Below are 19,840 nucleotides of genomic sequence, written 5' to 3' on the forward strand. Positions count from 1 at the left end.
AGTAACAGTAGTTAAAGTTGTATTGATTGTGAGGAGGAAGTAAATTAAGTAATACATAAGGATCCTGATTAGCACTGAAAATATTTGTGAAATTAATTGATTAGTTGATAGATGGAAAATTAATCAAATATTTTTTTATTCAATCAATTGTTGCAATCATCTTTCAAGCAACTAGAATTACAGCCTTGCAGTTGTATGACTACCCAACCAGTCAGGTTGCAGTTTACATCCATGTCTGTCCAAAACTTCATCACTTCATCATTTCATCCCATTTGTGTGAAATTGTGCAAATTAGCAGATGAATTCTTGAGTTATGGCCAAAAATGCATTTTGTGAGGTCACAGTGACCTTGACCTTTGTGCCAAATTTGAAGAAATTCCCCCATGATGTTCCTGAGATTTCACTAGCGTGGGACAGACGTGAGGTCACAGTGACCTTGACCTTTGACGTTCACTTGGAATTAAGTTCATCCTTTATGCCAAGTGAACATTTTGACAAATTTGAAGAAATCCCCCCCCAAGGGGTTCCTGAGATATCGCTTTCACGAGAACGTGACGGATGTAAGGTCACATTGACCTTGACCTTTGACCACCAAAATCTAATCAGTTCATCCTTCAGTCCAAGTGGACGTTTGTGGCAAATTTGAAGATATTTCCTCCTGGTGTTCCTGAGATATTGTGTTCAGGAGAATGGGACAACCCAAAAACATAATGCCTCCGGCTATGGCTGTCGCCGGTGTGGAGGCATAAAAATGCCAAACAACCTCAAGTTACAGTTTCTCCAATGTGAAGATCTGCTGCTTTTCTGTGTTTTGTGTCATTGTAGTACTGAATATTTTTGATTTGTGGACAAAAGAAGACTTTTGAGGACATTTTATAGACCAAACAATTAACCGATTAATCAACAGATTAACCGACAATGAAAATTGTTAGTTGCAGCCCTACTTGAAACAGGAAATTGTGACCTTGAAACAGGCAATTGTGATGTGGCATTTTGCTAAAGTTTCTGACGTTTTATAGACTTAATGATAAGTTGATTAATCGAGAAAATAACCAGCAGGTTAATCATTAGTTGCAGCACTAGTGCTGGTCAAGATTGTCGCTTCGTGTCATCATTACATGTAGACAATAGCCAATTACCTCAGCCAAAAAGACAAGCTGTGTACAGATGATCTTTTTGAAGTGTCTTTGCAGTTGCTTTTAAAAGATAGGTTTGCATAAGACCATCTTATTACAATATTCACATGCCATATGTCCCCCCATTTCTTAGAGTGTAGACACTCCATTAAAGTATTGCTTCACAGCCAGTATGTAGAGGAGGACGGACATCTAGCCCATAACTCTTTCAACGTGAGCATTTAAAGGAGACATATTATGCTCATTTTCAGGTTGTATTTGGGGTTTCTACTAGAACATGTTTACATTGCTTTTATGTTCAAAAAACATTATTTTTCTTAAACCGTCTGCCTGAATATAGCCTACCTGTATTCACCCTCTGCCTGAAATGCTACGTTATGCGCCTGTCTCTTTAAGCCTTCCTCCCGAAAAAGCCCAGTCTGCTCTGATTTGTCAGCGTTTTCCAGTCTTCTGCATCTGTGCTGTCGCCACTTTCATAGCGTCACTGCAGCCGGGGTCTCACTGGAGAGTGTCAAATTCACGTAGTTTAGCGGCACTTCTACCAGTGACTGTATAGTTGTGACATCACAACCTTACGGAGGTCTTGACGGCTTGTTTAAAAGGCACAGTAGTACGAGCTGTGTGCATTTCTCCATGGATTGATACTTTCAAAGTATTTATATAGCACCTAGACCTGCTTTATAATAAAAAAAAGAAATGGAAATCTCAGTACAATATGGGACCTTTAAGATAAACAAAAACCTATCCAAGAAATGTTTGCCAACCAATCAAAAACAAGCATTTTCCATGCCCAATACATGGAACTATTCTAGTGTAACGATGCTAATCTAAATCTGAAAAGCACTATCCTGAATAACCTATGGTTTTAAAATATAAACCTGCAAAGTACCAGCCTACATACAACATTGAAAATCCATACACAGCACCCTGATTTCAGTCATGACCCAGTTTCAGTCTAAAGTCTTTCAGAAAAGCTGTGAATGAGGGAGACTTCTCAACCTGCCGCCCACTCCCTCAGGTGGCTGTGCCAAAATCTGCCCACACCTTCGCCATCCATCCTGCCATTTCGTCCATCCACACGTCCCCTCCTGCCCCTCCTCTTCCTGCCTCCTCTTCCTTCCTCATCTCCTGGTCCCTAGGGTGGGCCTGGGTGGAGATAATTCCCTCTCTACACAGGAACAATTAAGGGCTCGGCTCAGGGCTTTATGGTCAGAGGAGCAGCTGCTTTTTGCCATTTCTGGGTCCATAACTGTCTGAAATGACAACGTGGGGGGTAGAGGAGCATCCCGGGCCCCCTCCTCCCGATTCTATACAACAACCATAATTCTTTTCCGCCTACTCAGCATATATCACGCGCGTCTGTAAGACAACTATAAACAGATAACGTCAAGTATTTGATGTCTGTGTGACAGATTGGAGTCGCAGTCGGGTCATAAACATTTCTTGAAAGCAGATGCTGAAGAGGCCCAAATAATTAGGTTGTTTCAGATAACCTGAGTTTGCGGAACCGAAGAACGACAGACAACAGACTGAAGTCCAGAGAAAGTGGCAACAGGTAAGAAAACGGGAAAAAACGCATCCAATGCTGACACAAGTACATCTTCTGGAAGTAAAAATAACTTAGCCTTGAGTCAACTCATAAAAAGTGGTATTCACCTCACAAGAAACTTCTTAAAATCATGTTACACACAACGCTAATGACGGGCAGAAGCTAAAGATTACTCTTCCTCCACAATCTGCAGCTTAAAAGGTGTTCTCTGTAGAGGTTTTTTTTTGTCAGCAAACAAAAGTTATGTTAACATTTAGTGTAATTCACTCATTGAGTGTATCCTTGAGCTCAATCAAATGTGTTGAATGGATTTCCTACCTCATAAACCATTAGTAAAACTGCAATTATTATAAGTAATTTAAATCCAACATCTTTTCTTCTTCCCCATCTTAGCTGTCACATTGCTGCATATTTTGGCGTGTTAGAAGTGGAAATGATTTAAAACCAGTGGCCGTAACATAAACCTATAGCATGGTTATATTATCCAGGAGACTCCTGTGATTCTGTGTTGAGGATCATTAAGGAGGTGATTAAAAGAAAAATTTGAAATGGGAACAATGGTCATTTGTTAGCATTCAACAGAAACATATCCCGTAGAGGTGTGATTCTTCACTGGCCTCACGATTTGATTACGATTCACCTGTCAACGATTCGAATACACAACGATTCTCGGTGCATCTCAATGTAGCTCATCCTCGATTTTCTATATCACTGCACACGGCTACTTTTTCATCAATTAATACAAGCAGTCAGATAAATCTGAAACCTGTTTTTATCTAGTAAGTGTTTAAAAAAATCAGACAACAATAATCTGCAATATAAAAATCTGCATCTTTTTAATACCAGTATCTGTGTGACCCACCTCAGTACATAATCATTACAAAAACAAAACTGAAATCCTTCTGCAGTGCATTACAAGTGTGCTGTAATCTACAAAAATAAGGTTTTCACATAGCAGCTCTCAGACAGGACACTTCCTGAAAGCCTGTGGCAGTTTACACTGCATGAATTAGTCTATAGGGGCAAGCGGACTTTAGTTAGTTAGTTACTTTTCCTTACTCATAGCTCTCCTACTCTTACTTGGTTTAACGTTAAGGCACTGCATCTCCTTACACAACAACACCATGCTTGAATTTCAGCCTACATGCACGTTTTTTTTCAGCTCAACGTTGTTGAATCAGAGCAGCTAATATTGTTAGCGAGAGCAACAAGCTAGCGGACTGCCGAGTGCCGTCTCTCCGCTCCTCGCACACAGAGTGTGTGTATAAAGCTCCGCACTCAGTGATACACAGCGATCAGAGATACAGAATCGTTCAAGTCCACACAATTGTTCTTGACCACATGCTTCGCGCATTGAAGTTCACCTCAACCAATACAATTATTTCTCACTCCAGAGAAATGTTTGTATAAGAATTGAAGCTCAGAGACTGGTGAGGTGTGGGCATCTGTGCCTGAATGTGCATGTGAGTAAGTGTGTTTGCATGCATGTAGGCTACATGTACATGTATGACAGCGTGAAAGAGTGATGGGGAAAGAGAGAGAGAGCTGTGAAAAAGAGAACTGAATGAGTGGGAAGTGGGGAGTGAAAAAATAGCTTGGTCTTTGGCTGTGTCATCTGAAGTGTTGATAAGCGATACTGAGGGAGGTGTGAATGGTGTTAACAGGGTGCCCTAGAGAGGCTAATTGCTTAAATGGAAAGTCTAGTCATTATGGAGACCTTCGGAGTGATTAGAGAAAAACAGTGAAATGATAATATACAACAAGTGATTCTGTAAACCTGATCCAACTTTCCCAAAAATACGTCAAGACTCTGCTCAATAGTATTCATAAAAAAGGAATTCCACAACTATTTTCCCAAAAAAAAACGGGCCTTTCTTCAGGTGGCTAAAATGCATTTTGCTGCGTCCCCTGTCCACAGCAGTACATTGCTTTGCTCACGTGCTGGTACTCCGGTCTGTTTCTCCAAACTGGGGGCGTAAACTGTAGGTAACACACCGACTATGGATAAGTACCTCGTACAACCCCACTTCAAAAAATCTGAACTATCCCTTTAAGTGACTGCACTCACACATTGTGTGCGAAAGACAGTACAACTCATAAGAGTTTCCTTGACTATTAGCTATTTTGGCTGCTCAGTCAAGAAATTATGTATCACTTTATGAATATCTTTATTGGTTTTCAACCTTATTTCTCATTATTTCCCAGTTTCAGTCAATTAACAGATTCATTTTGATTAATTCATTTATCAACATGAGAAAAAAGAAGTTATTATAAGAAAAATAATAGTGATGGAAATGCAGCCTGAAGTACCTGAGCAGTGATTTTCAAGTAAATGGAGAATGTTGGTGGAAACAAGGACTTATCTTTCTCATAGATCACTGCCATGACCACTGATGCAGCATACTTAGACCTTATTTACTCCCTTTGCCTATCTATGATTACTCCTTCCTACTCCCACTGATGATCTCCATCTCTGTATCTCCGCTGTCCGCTCATTATTTTTCAGATGGAGGTCACGCAGCTGAAGGAAAGACATCTTCATTTGGGCTTGCCCAGAAAAGTTGGATCACTCTCTTAGACTGTTTTGGCAGAGGGAGCCCAGACAACCGAAATAGCCCTCTAATGCTACAGATGTCCTATTGATTGACTCGCTGTCGGAATCAATAAAGTTTTCAAAATGTCTGGGCTATCGCTGAGACATTAAGGTTGCTCCTGAATAAACAGGGAGATTTATGGGCCAAACAGCAGCGGATTGCTCGATAGTAAATCACAGCCAACAGGACGTTATAAAGGAGTGCTTGAGGAGTACTTATTACTTATGCTAACTACAAAACCTAGTCTGATTTAATAAAAAAATTTAAAACAAATATTTTTTAACTGATTAAGTAACGTAGTTCACACTCATTTTACCCACAACAGTTACTCAGACATGACTCACTGACCTCCGTTTCTACAGAAACAATCTACAATTCTTCTACTTTTTGAGGACAATACAGCAAACTAGGGCTAGTCAACATGGTCAAAATCTTCTATGAAGATATAGGTCTTTTCATATTTTGACAACGATATATATACACTCACCGGCCACTTTATTAGGTACACCTTGCTAGTACCGGGTGGTCTTCTGCTGCTGTAGCCCATCTGCTTCAAGGTTGGACGTGTTGTGCGTTCAGAGATGCTATTCTGCATACCTTGGTTGTAACGAGTGGTTATTTGAGTTACTGTTGCCTTTCTATCATCTCGAACCACTCTGCCCATTCTCCTCTGACCTCTGACATCAACAAGGCATTTCCGTCCACACAACTGCCGCTCACTGGATATGTTCTCTTGTTCGGACCATTCTCTGTAAACCCTAGAGATGGTTGTGCGTGAAAATCCCAGTAGATCAGCAGTTTTTTGAAATACTCAGACCAGCCCATCTGGCACCAACAACCATTCCACGTTCAAAGTCACTTAAATCCCCTTTCTTCCCCATTCTGATGCTCGGTTTGAACTTCAGCAAGTCGTCTTCACCACGTCTAGATGCCTAAATGCATTGAGTTGCTGCCATGTGATTGGCTGATTAGCTATTTGTGTTAACAAGCAATTGAACAGGTGTGCCTAATAAAGTGGCCGGTGAGTGTATATCACAATATAGTATGTTTTCTGATAAAACAATAAAAAATAGTCTATATGAAATAATCACATGGTAAAGCCTATATTTGTATATGCCTGTGTGAATTAAATACATGAAGTACTTCTAATGAAAAGTACTTTGTATTTTCCCATTTGAAGAACTTGAGCGCAAAATGAATACTGAATGAATGATATCGGCCTAAATATAGAAGAAATATAGAAAATTATGTGCAATAAACATTTCATCATCATCATTTTGACAACACATATTGTCATATTGCTCAGCCCTAAAGCAAACTGGTTCACAAATTGACAACCACCACTACTACTGTGCAAAAACTGCTGAGAAAGCAACCGCCTTGCCCACAAAGGGTTAACCCCAAACACTCATTGTTCAGACTCAGTGGGGCATGTGGCCTCATTCAGCTACCTGAAATGCCCCCACCACACCCCACAACTACTCACCGCCAAGGTCCCCACGTCACTGTATTCATTAATTATCAACTTCATTTTTCACAGCAAAACTGTAAACAAGATGGGGAAATGGGGAGCTGGAGAGCGATTAGCGAGGTAAAGAAGGCTGAGGGAACGAGAGAGTAAGGAAAGAGGAAGAAAAAGAGGAAGCGTGAGGCAAAAGAAAGGGGAGGAAGGTGAATGCGAATGCTGCTGGGCAGAAGGGAGGACCGAACATGGGGGACAAGGAAAGGGAAAGTGACATTTTTTGCAGGGTTTGTATTTTTTTTTTTTTTTTTTTAGCAAGCAACGGATGTAGCAGAGGCATCCCAGTGCCTGTTCCCCTCCTAATTATTCCAATTATCATGGCACACTATGAAAACGTGATTAATAACACAGAGGATATTGTTGTGGCAATTAGCCATATGGTGGTGGGACTCTGCTCTGTCACGATTTTGCCATTAGCATCTACTTATGTTTGTCAGAGGCGTGCAGCCATGACAAGCTCAAGTTCTGCTCACCTTGCACTCCCCACTGAGAGGCACACGCTGAGGGTGGGGGGGGGAGAAGGGTATTCCTCCTGGCTTCTCGGCTGAGTGAATTTTTTATGTGGCATCCGGTCGGACTGGGGACAAAATGTCAACCGGCGTCTGGGATGGCCCATCAAACTCTCGTGCTCCTGGGAAAGGGAGGGGAGGAGGAGGGGAGGAGGGGAGGACGGAGGGGAGGAGGGGAGGACGGAGGAGACAAGAATTATTTGTGCTTCCTCGTTATTCAAACACAAAACAAAATGTATTGATGCATATATGAGTATACGCTCTCTCTTAGCTCTTTCTGTTTATTTCCTTAAAACAAAAACAAATGTGCGCGTGCACGCTCATGCACATGAACAGACACAGTGACATGCAAACACACACTAGGTCACAGCCAGTCAAATGATTCGAGTTGACTCTGAGTCCGTCTCCACGGTAGGCAGTTTTTACAACAAGAGCCCCCTTGTTAAGACCTGTTGGTATTCTCCAGATGGCAATAAAAATGCATGAGGTCTGCTGGAACCGTGGAAAAGAGCTCAGCCACTTAAGTAGGAAAAACAAAACCTCAGAGAAAAAAAAAAAAGAAGCAGGTAGTGTGCCGCCAAGCTGATACTCCAAGGACCGAGAGGAGAGCTTCAGATGAGTGCAGCGCCACTACGGCTGCCGGTGCGCACTTCCGAGAACCGAGGATGTGCATCTTGTTATCTAGCTTATCAACTTAAGATAAGTCATCTTGTTATGCCACACAAGCTGCCATTTGACTGTCAAGAGTAATGCTCTGCGGAGGTTTGAATATCATTTCAAAGATGCCAAAGTGAGAATGATGAATAGGGTGCAGTGTTACAAACTTTGGAAAGCAATGAATGAGATTTGCCTCTGAACAAGTTAGCCCCTGTCTGAAGAGAGTGACACCCTTAATTGAAACAAAATGAGTGACAGGAAAAAATCCAGCACTTTAAAGTTCAGAGGAAAAAAACTGACAAGTTTTTGCTGAACAAATATCCTAAAACTTCTACAGTATAAACTGGATTCAGATATCTGCATTGTCAAAATACTTGTTCACATATTTAATGGTATCGACGACTTATTGATGTAGAAAAATGTCTGGTTGGGAAATGCAAAACATGCCCGGAATATATGCTTACTCATACCGTAGAATTGTATTTTACTAAATATACAGTTACAGTACCTTAGCATAGAAACTTTTCATTTATATTTACACACATTTCTCCAATTTAAAAAGTTGAACAAACTTCTAATGTGCTCATTACACTATCAGACAAATAAAAAACAAAGTTACGCTGACAGGATGAAACCTCAATGAGTCTTGTATAAGGAAATTGGATCCCATTTGATATTGGAGAAGTGTACTTCAATAACTGTGCAAAAATATTCATGCATTTCAAATGTGCATGGACTGTTCAATAAACACACATAAGGATGCAACTTACGATTACTTTCATTGTCTATTAATCTAGCTATCTAGTAATTAAATTCTAGCTTCATGAAGGTTATAATGTTCAGTTTGTGTTGTGTTGTTTCAGAGAGGTGTTGATTCAACTATATGATGATTTTGAGGATGCACCGTGCTTTTGAACCGTGTTACAGAGTTGTGTTTCTGTTATTAAGCCTTCTGTAATTGATAAAAATTGGATTTCAATTATATGGTTACTGCTAAATACCCATTGATCTACACCTGTATTGGTAATAATAATGCACTCACAATTTTATTTTATAAAATACTCAGCACAGTAGCTGGACATGAACCAGAAATTACATAAACGAAAGGCATCACAACAGTGAGTGGACATTCCTCTTTCCTCACTTAACTAAATTAGAGTCACAATTGAATTCATGTTGCACTGAAAATCCAAAAAATGTCTGACACACAAGGACAACAGGCAGTGGTGGAATGTAACTAAGCACATTTACTCAAGTACTGTACTTAAGTACAATTTCGCAGTACTTGTACTTTACGTGAGTATTTCCATTTTATGCTACGATATGCTTCTACTCTGCTACAATTTGGAGGCAAATATTGGACTTTAACTTCACGGCATTTACATGACAGCTTTAGTTACTAGTTACTTTAAATATTCAGATCAATAATGCAAAATATATATCAACTAATAAATTATTAAACTACCAGCAGTATATAAAGTAAAGGAACACATTAAATATAATCCAATAATATATTATATACGATTCTGAAAATGAGTACTTTTACTTTTTGTACTTTAAGTACATTTTAATGCTAATACTTTTGTATTTTCACTTCAGTAACATTTTGAATGCAGGACCTTAACTTGTAACAGAGTATTTCTACACTGTAGTATTGCTATTTTTACTTAATGTACTTCTTCCACCACTGACAACAGGATCTCACATACATTCAAAGCAGAAGTGTGAAACCTCTGTATGAAAGGCAGTACATTACTCTATCACAGTCTGGTCCTCCTCGTCATTGCATGTCTCACTCATAAAGTTCTTAGTGGTTTTCGTTGAGCTACAGCACAACCTCCCAACTACTAGATCTTGCCTACGCAACAACGAACAGCAAGAAGAAAGGGGAACGAGGAGGGAGTACCTGACAACAGCATGGATGGCCACATTATCTCAGGGCCTTAATATGGGCTGAGGAGTGCAGCTGAAGAGGAGGGATATGGGACTTTTCATAGCCATAATTAAAAACAGCAAGATAGATTCAGTAATTGAATGAAAAATCAGGATCTGAGCAACATCTGTGCCAACCACATAAATCATTTCAACGAGAGGCTTGAAATGCCATAAAACCCGTGTGACTAGGAGTCAGAGAGCCTGTCAAATGCATCTCAGGGCGGCACGGATGACAAGATAACAGACATTGGACCTGCCACTTTAATTCACTATTCTAAATAAACTGGTGGGATAAAAAAATAAAAAAAAGAAGCTGAGCACACGACCAGAATGTCACTACACAGGGCTTCAAGACATGAATGGCATCCCACAACACAAACTAAGAATGTTGTTTGTGTTTTATTTTTTAGGAGAATGTTTTAATAAATTGCTGTTGTACTTTTCACTGGTAAATTACAGGACATCATATATACTGGAGGAGCGCGAAGGGAACAAGACAGATGATCAACTGAGAGACTTCCTGTCCAATGACTGGCAGCTTGCTGAACAGTATAAACAGGGTCACGTACGCCGCTTTTGCCAAAACCACATCACAAATAAATGAAAAGGTCACTGCATCGTCTGCAATATTTCCTGATTTGCAGGTGCAACAAAACATCAATGATCACGACATAAACCACAAACTGTCAAATGTGAGTGGAGAATGCAAGCACTTAATTTCGAAAACTTTCAAACCAGGGTAGTGAGCCAGTATATTTATACTAGTATGGAGACAGGGGTGTGACTTGTTGACTTAAAATCTAACTAGAACTCAAATGTTACAACCATTAAATAACCATGATGTTCTGCATTTAAAATTATAGATAAATCAGTTTAATAATAACATCAAGTTTACTATGACACCATCATGACAAGACACATATCATCAGTGGTGGAAAGTAACTAAGCACATTTACTCAAGAGCTATAATTGTGAGGTATTTTTACTTGAGTATTTAGAATCTTTGAGACTTTAAGCTGCTAATCCACTGCAATTGGATATTTTTATAATTGTGATCATTTATTGTGATATTTTACTAAACTAGTTTGTCATGGACTTTTGGCTGTTGTTGTGATTATCTTTCATAAATAACATTTTAAAATATATTTTGTCAGAGCCTTTAGTCTGCATTAAAGTTAGTTTTAACTAGGTGTACCTAATAAACTGAGTAACATATATACTCACACAATAACACACTTTGCGTTGTCTGGGTTATTATTTATGAAGTGAACTGTTTAGGTAACAAACCTGTTTGTCCAGCAGCTCGTCCATCCATCAGATAACGCAGCTAGCTGCTCAATCAGCTGCACCTGGTCTCTGAAGACGTCACGGTTTCACAGGTGAACTGATGAGTGCAGCCTCAACAGGTGTTTTTACAGATACAGGACTATTATTAATGTCACCACACTGTTTCTGTGTGATTTTACAAAGTAAACACGCTGTAAAACGTGTTATCCAGCTGTTTGTGTTTCTTTGACAAGCTCAAATACCGCATTATCTCTGATTTCAGGTTCAGGTGAGCTGTTGCAAAGTTCCTCTGTCAGCAATGTTTGTTTGTGACGTGAACTGTGGCGCCGTTAAACGTCACTTCCGGTATGGTTACCCCAGGAAAAAAGGAGCTGACAAAATATATTTTAAAATTTTATTTATGAAAGCTAATCATCACAACAACAGCCAAAAGTCCATCACAAACTACCAGCAGTTTAGTAAAATATCACAATATATGATAACGATTAGTTGGATTTATGAAGGAGCTGAAAAAAATAAATAAATAAATAATAATATATATATATATATATATATTCAATTTTATTTATGAAAGATAATCACAATAACAGCCAAAAATCTATGACAAATTACCTGTAGTAATGGCAATAAATGATCACAATTGGTTTGATTAAATAATGAACTGACAATATATATATATATATATATATATATATATATACAGCAATAATCAATATGAACTGCATTGAATCAAACTAATCCTGATCGTTTATTTATTTATATATATATATATATTATGAAAAACAATCACAACAGCCAAGAGTCAATGACAAATTATCTGCAGAAAAATGTCACAATAAATGATCATGATTAGTTTGATTCAATGTATTTCATATTTATTATTGTTGAAGACCAGTGATCCTACCCAATTATTTATTTTAGCAAAAAAAAAAAAAAAATTAAAACTGTTTCCTCCTTTTAACCTGATGGTCTGTTGTGGATGTGTGGAGACTGGCCATGCTGATGTTATTATGATTCTCCCAGTTCAGTCCTGTTCCAGTAGCTCTGCAGATCTTTCCAAAAATATTTGCATCATTTAAAAAAATTTAAAAACTTGGGAGAAAATTGAGCTATGTGTGAATCAGTTGTCTCAAGATGACTTGTAACTTCAACAGTAGACCATAATGTGCTTTATTTTCATGCTAACATCCATTTTGTAGGAGTACTGTAGGTGTCAAGCTTTTCAAATGGTGGATATCTCATTTTGTGATCACTCTCTTCCATCTGAGATTTGTGGCTTTACTCAGACTTAAATCTGAGAAGAGCCTCCCCACACTAATTTCATTTCCGTTATAATAGTCTGGGATTTCATACATATCCTTATTTTCATTCTGCTGTCCCACCTGGCCTCAAATATGGTTCCTAAACCACAGTTTCCTAAAATTAAACGGTAAATGTATGATCTAAAATGGGAGATAAACCCACTGAGCTCTGTGTTGTAGCAGCGGGTGGCTTCAAAGGAAAGTCCCTTGACGTTTTAGAGACGATTTCACCTGAGACAAAGTGCAACCTTCATTAATAAAAGATTCCGCACTGCCCAGAGCAACTTTAGACTCATTTAAAGTCCTCCTTCAACTCAACGGGGACACTCTACTCACAGGGAGGTATGTGACTACACAGGGAAACTGGGATTTAGATTCTCATATTAAGGGTTTTACTACTACACCTTATCCTGACAAAATGTTTTATTGTCATTTTGAGATAATGCATGTGCATGTTTTTGTCTCAAACTTTGCTCAGTTATAAAAAATGTTCCGCCCTAAACATATTTCTGCATAATATAATGCCGCTCTTTGTGATCAAGACCTCAGTCACACACACTAATACACTTGAAAGGCATGTTCTCTGGGTAGACATGATCCCTCCTCTAATTATTCAATAATCTAATGACACAATTGGTCATGGTGAGCAACACCACGCGCTGACACCAGATGGTGGCTTTTGCGATGAAACCCCCCACACACCCTCTGTGCATCCTCATTTTGGTTCAAGGCAGAGAGAGGCCTCGCCTTCCCTCTACAACTTGCCAAAGACGGGAATTCATCTCTGAAATTCTGTGTTCATTTTGGAATCAGAAATCACCACCTTACTGTTTAGTGACGACAGAATTGCAGAGATAGCGTGTGCAAATGGTCTTATTTTATCCACTGAGATCATCTAGAGAGTGATTACCAGCCGTGACAGTGTGTGTCTGTTATTGTTTTCACCTTGTAGGTCTGTGTGTGTGTGTCATCATGGTGAAATGTAGTCCTGGAGCAGAGGTCAACTCCGGGTCTGAGAAGTGAAGCCAATGCTGAAGTGCCTTAAACTTGCATTCTTTCTAATAGCCAGCAGGGGGCGACTCCTCTGGTTGCAAAAATAAGTCAGATTGTATAGAAGTCTATGAGAAAATGAGCCTACTTCTCACTTGATTTATTACCTCAGTAAACATTGTAAACATGAGTTTATGGTCTTCTTCAATACAGCATGATGTTCATTTAATAAATTATTAAAGCAGCGTACGCTTTAGGGCGTGGCCTCCTTGTGATTGACAGGTCGCTACCATGGCGTTGTCCGGTCTGGGAGTTGTCTGCGTTTACGTCTTACAACTTTAACTCTTTCACAGTGTGTTTTCAGTTCATGAAAGTTAATCGTAACATCTTGGTCGCCTAAAAATGTCTTATTCAGTGTTCAGTTGTACTTAGCTCCACCCTCTCGTGTCATTTCTGGTTCCAAGAAACCAAGATGGTGACGGCAAAAATGCCAAACTCGAGGCTTCTGAACAGCAGTCCGCAAACCAATGGGTGACGTAATGATGACTACACCCACTTTAGTGTATGTCCTGAAGACAACTACTGTAGCGGGACCTACCCCAGAGAGGTTTTGAATACATTGTCAGGTTTTTATATTTCTGTCTGTCTGTCTGTCTGTGGACAGATTTTACCAACCTGGTAGTGTCACAGTTGCAGCCAGATCAAAATGAAGGCACAGTTCGAAGATGGGTGTGGTCCGAGCAAGGGTGCTAGAAGAAGGGGAGTAGGATAGGATGAACTTTATTAGGCTGGTTTGCCACCATAAACAACGGTATACAAAATAGATCAACAAAGATATAGATGCAATATACACATTACGTCGTCTACCCAATAGATAACACCAGGCAGGGTTGAAGGAAAATACATAGTTCCATCGCAACACGAATAGGAGGGTCAGTAAAAGCACTTTCTGCCCCTGGCCCAATTTGGCGATGCGTCTGGTGTGATCCCTTCGTAAGACGGCCTCTAGTTTCTTTTAGCTTTTGTGCTATCAATCATCTTGAAGCAGCAGGTGCACTTCATGTCAGCTCTCGTTTTGGAGGGAGATTCTTCATCTGTAGATGTGAGGGCTGTTTTCAGGCCGTACAACATTCATTGACTGCTCTAGCTGCAGCTTCAGGTACCGAGTGATGTGATGACCTTGATCTGAGGCAGCCTCCTCGGGGCTGCTCCAGGGCAGAGGGACAAAATGTCAGGAAAGGTTTGTGCAAGATGCTGTGACTGCAGGAAGTTGTGCGAGTGCTGTGAGTGCGAGTGGGTTTACGTGTGAGAGGGAAAAGGTACATATCAATAACATGTGCTGCATTGCTTTTACTTGCTAATGTCACTTTCCTTGTCGGGCCTCTCTTCATGCTGTATATTTAGCCATTTTTAAAGATGCACTTGGCACCTTTGAATGGTAGTGCCTGCAAATGGCAGGATTATATGAACTACAAAACCCAGAAATCAACTGAACACAACACGTTTATCAACTACTCAGTAGCTGTGTCCGGATTCCATACTACTTACTAATCGTACACGGTATATACTAATATTCACGTACATCAACAACACACTCAAAAATCAGTGTTTTTTTATTATTGCCGACTGATTTTTCCAGTACACTTGTCACTATTACAATATGAACGCACTACTCAAAACCTGCTTAGAATTATGTAGTATGCAACCATAGGACACAGCTATGGGATACAAAGGAGAAGAAGAAGCAATCCAACATTTATATCTCAGGACGGAGCTCTACCGTTCAGTTTTTCATTCCCAGAAGAAATACACCGGCCATCAGAAGTTCATTAGGGCTAATAGGCTAAATCTACAGGGTAACATTCAGGTGAGATAAGACCTCTCTATTGGAGCCTCACTTGTTGAAGGTAGTGATACATAAAAATCTAAAAGGTTTGTTCACCCTAATCACTAAAAAGCGTGTGCTGTTACGTAGCCCTGGTGGCATTTATAGAGATAAACTCTTTCATCCAAAATACAATGAATGGATTTTCTTTTGTGGTGGACAAAGCATTGAAAAATGACATATGTTTCATATTCTGGTACTGCTGATAATCCACAGACCTCTTTGTTAAAGGCACAGTGTGCAACAATTAGAGGGATCTATTGGCAGAAATGGAATATGATATTCATAACTATGTTTTCATTAGTGTAAAAACCACCTGAAACTAAGATTCGTCGTGTTTTCTTTAGCTTAGAATGAGCCGTTTATATCTACATAGGGAGCCGGTCCTCTTCATGGAGTCCGCCTTGCTGCTCCGCCATGTTTCTACAGTAGCCCAGAACGGACAAACCAAACACTGACTCTAGAGAGAGCCTTTCATGTTTTACACGTTACCTGAAGGCCACCGTGGTTCTCCGATATGCTTGTGAAACTGCAGTCTTGAAAAGAGATGAGTGAGCGGAGGTCAGTTGGTTGCAATCTGCAACCACACCACTAGATGCTGCAAAATCCTATATACTGCACCTTTAATAGTTTTAATCAGAGATAAATAACGTTTGCACATGAAACCAAAAGCAACTGCAAAGCTACGGTAGACACTTCTAAGAGTAAGTAAGCAAATGATGCCTTTTAGTGATCTGAGTGAACTTTTTTAAATAAAGCATTAAGCATTTAATCAAACATCTTGACATATACAGATATCAAAAACCTGGTTTGATGTTGTGCTATTCACAGACGTACTTTAAATTCTTTGGCTGTCCTTGGATATACTGTACATTTCACTCCAATCTTATTAATGCACTGCTTTTTTTTCCAAAACAGGCTCATCACAAAATGTTTTACATTCCATCAAAAGGACATAAACGCAGATAAAAACAAAAAGCTGAAGCATCCAAAGCACTAAGACATGCTTGATCATCAGCATTAATTGGATAGTGAGGGAGGATAGGAAACTTTGTTGCCATAAAAATCTAAATAAATAATTGCTAGGTGAAACTCCGGGAGAATGCATTCTCTATCTGGTTGATCATAAATCCTGAAATAATGACATGCTTACCCATAAATGACTAAACAAGGGGCCATTAAGGCATGCATGACTTCTCCTGATGTCTGTGCAGCAGATGTTAATAATTTGTTCCATAATGGAGAAGGAGAGTGGGAAGGAGGAAGCTGCTCTGTTTGATCATATCAAAGAAAATGTCAAATAAGGGTCAGCAATGTAAACATATGTGGAAGTGAACCATAAAGAGAAAACATGATTGTTTGAATACATATACATACAATTCACGTGTTCAATTAAACCACAGCAGTGCATTTTTATGGAAAACATGACTTTTATACACTAATTTATGATTAATTTTTTCAAAATTCAAGTTGAAAAAGCAAAGTGTTGACAGTTAGACGTGAGTAAGGTGCCTTCACAGCTCAAAGCAGACGTAGATGTTATCACTCCCCACAGTGTATCTTGTACATCTCCTGTGTTCTCTTCGGTTTTCTGGCTTCTCCTTGTTGTTTTCAGATCCTAATGGGAGATATTTTCACGTTCTGGTCCGATGTGACGATGCAGCCCGATCAGTGTGAGCTCCTTATCGCACACAGATTGGTTCCGCCTGCAGTGAGACGCGAGATTATCAGTCTATTAGATTCATACTGGCATATGGCACCGATCACATTAATGCTGATCTTGATTCACCCCACCTAAAACGTCTTATTTCTTAAGGCTTCACTGTGATCTTATCATCCAGACTGTCAGATAACAGCCTCACAAAAAATATCTGTCTCCTCTTTTGTGATCATCTTTTTCTCCATTGTCTTAATTAAGTCACTTTTTGTTTGTTGTCTTTAACAAAGTGTCTTATTTCAAATTGTATAGATTGACACAAGTAGTAAAATTCACTTCAAAATTTAGTGTACAAGTTTGTTTTTTCACTCTGGAGGCATCCACATTTAATACAGAAATGACTTCAAACGCCATCGCTGCTATATTAATCAGGGCAATATTGTCGTCTTGAATGTTATGCTTTGTTTATATTGCTTTTCATTCTGACGTTTTATGATTGCTGTTGTAATTAGAGCAGGTAGGTTATTGGAGCATATTATGAGACTTGCTGCTTTATCACCTGATATAAATCCAGAATATTTATCCTGCTTCTGTGATGAACAACAGTCGTTTTTATTGACAAAGAAAATAAAAAAAACTTTGAGCCAAAGTACTTTGTATTACTAAAACCTGCTTTTTTTTGCCACCATAAAAACACTAAGAAGTGTCTTTTGGTATTGTAACAGGAAAATCCGTTGAACTTTAGACAAACTAAATGTCATATGACATTTCTTTCATCAAATGATTTCTGAGAATTTCGGCAACTGACACAAAAAGCCACTCATCTGTTACATTTAGGAGACTTTCAGGAAGCGTTCAGCAACCTTGAAACTTCTCCTGGACTCTGTTCAAATGACAGACGAGACAATCTCACACGTCTTAACCATCCAACCGTTTGTGCTTTGATTTCCCTGTGTTCGGCAGCTTTGTTCCGTCTTTTCAATCTCAGCCAAGAAAGTAAAAAATGGAAAGTTAAAAAAAACATAAAATTATTAATGACTCTGATTCATTAGCTTGGAATTACAGATAAAAAAGATATAAAACTACAACCTTGATTTTTTAAGTGCATCATTCACTCTATATGCATTTATTTTGGTGAAAGCTTTTATCAGTTTTTGCCTCGCCCTAAATCAAGCCCCTTGGTCTATTTCACCGTCAACAACAAACAAGACATATAAAGCTTTTTAAGTTACGTGATTAATTAAAAAAAAAACATCTTAAGGTGTTATACAATGTCAGCTTTTGTATCGAGATTCATTCGAAAGCCGAGCTCTTTGTTAAGGAGCTGTCCCACAAACTTGGACTTTGACCTAGAATATTAATATCCTACATTTACATTTAAAAGTTTAACACACCATTGTTTTTGATGAAGTTAAATGACTCCAGTCTAATTCATTAATTGGCACCATTCCACTTTTCAGCTCAAAAATACTTTGTGTATTCATAAATCTTTTAATGTGGCTCTTAGGGCTGGGACGATACGCCTATCTCCCGATTTGATACTATCACGATACTTAAGTGTTGAGTCAATATATTTATAGAAAAAATTTAAAAACAAAGAATAAAGACATCTCTCTCACAAATTATTGGTATTTTCTTTTATAATTTATAAGGGACATGTAATGTTTTATACTTCTTGTAATCATAATCCAATCAATCTTATTTCCATATATGTATTTTGTACAGTTCCCTTTGTTTCCTGTATGTTTAGAGTTTACCACTTTAGATTTACCTCCACCTCCAACGTTTTCTACTTTTTCGTTTCGGCCGACTGCGGTTTGTTTTGGTTGACGGATACGGAACGGTTATGACGTCACATTATTCAGACTACAACAATAAAAGCGGTAACTTCCTTCCACCCTCACATAGACTCAAATGAAGCACATATATCGATTCTGGCATTAAAAGAATCTATTTCAAAATCGGTGAATCAATTTTTTTCCCACTACTTGATGTTGCGATGGTACACTAGAGGATGCAGATTTATTATACAGTATAGTATGTGTTCAAAACGGGTTGCACCACACAAACTAGTTGTTAATTGAACTTGTTAATAGGAAATATTTACACCCGGTAACAGCTACAAGCTACGTATAGCTGGATAAACTCACTGACAAAGCTAATGTTAGCTTGCCAATATGGTTAGGCTAGGTAACATAATCGAATACTTTCTACTCATCCTAAACTGCATGAATAGAGAGGTGCAGGAATGAGTCCTAAAACACGGAAATGAGTTAGCATTTTAGCACTTCCTGTTCCCTCGTATCAAAGTCAATGGGTTTTTTAAATGGGTTTTTAGTTAGATGCCTGAAATAAGGGATAAGAAACTTTAACGTTTTGTTCTACAATATAAAAATACATCAATAAATATCCCACTTGTGAATTTGGAAGGTTTTACGTGTCTTAAAAAATGCGGTTGCTCACAAGTGGCTAAATGAGACTACTAAATGTCATCACTTGGACTCGTATATTTGCGCTCATGCCACCGTGGTATAGTTTGTCTATAGTCTATAGCTTATTATTTCTGGCAATTGCATTCACATTCCAAAAATAATTAAAGTGGCGTTTATTTTCTGAGGTTATTTTACTGAACAAAATGTGTAAGTATCACCCCTGCACCACTCCATACAAACTCTGGCAAACACACATTTCTCCATGTACAGTTTGCAACAAAACAGAGTAATACCATTTACAAAGGATTAGCAGTTAGCAAGTTAAATAAGTCTTTTATACATATCTTCCCTCCTAAAACTGTATTTTGTGGTAGTTATATGCTACA

At 38.8% G+C, this 19,840-nt stretch overlaps 1 long non-coding RNA gene across 1 annotated transcript in view; it reads right to left on the reverse strand.

Moving 5' to 3' along the window:
• Positions 1–15,270: 15,270 nt before the first annotated feature.
• The window catches only part of LOC141778523 (uncharacterized), a 130,785-nt gene continuing 126,215 nt past the window's right edge, over positions 15,271–19,840 (reverse strand). Inside the window, exon 5 of the long non-coding RNA XR_012596094.1 lies at positions 15,271–17,071. This is a non-coding gene — a long non-coding RNA (uncharacterized LOC141778523). The remainder of the gene's footprint in view (positions 17,072–19,840) is intronic.

This window comes from Sebastes fasciatus, chromosome 12 (genome assembly GCF_043250625.1).
Source record: "Sebastes fasciatus isolate fSebFas1 chromosome 12, fSebFas1.pri, whole genome shotgun sequence".
NCBI classification, from domain to species: domain Eukaryota; kingdom Metazoa; phylum Chordata; class Actinopteri; order Perciformes; family Sebastidae; genus Sebastes; species Sebastes fasciatus.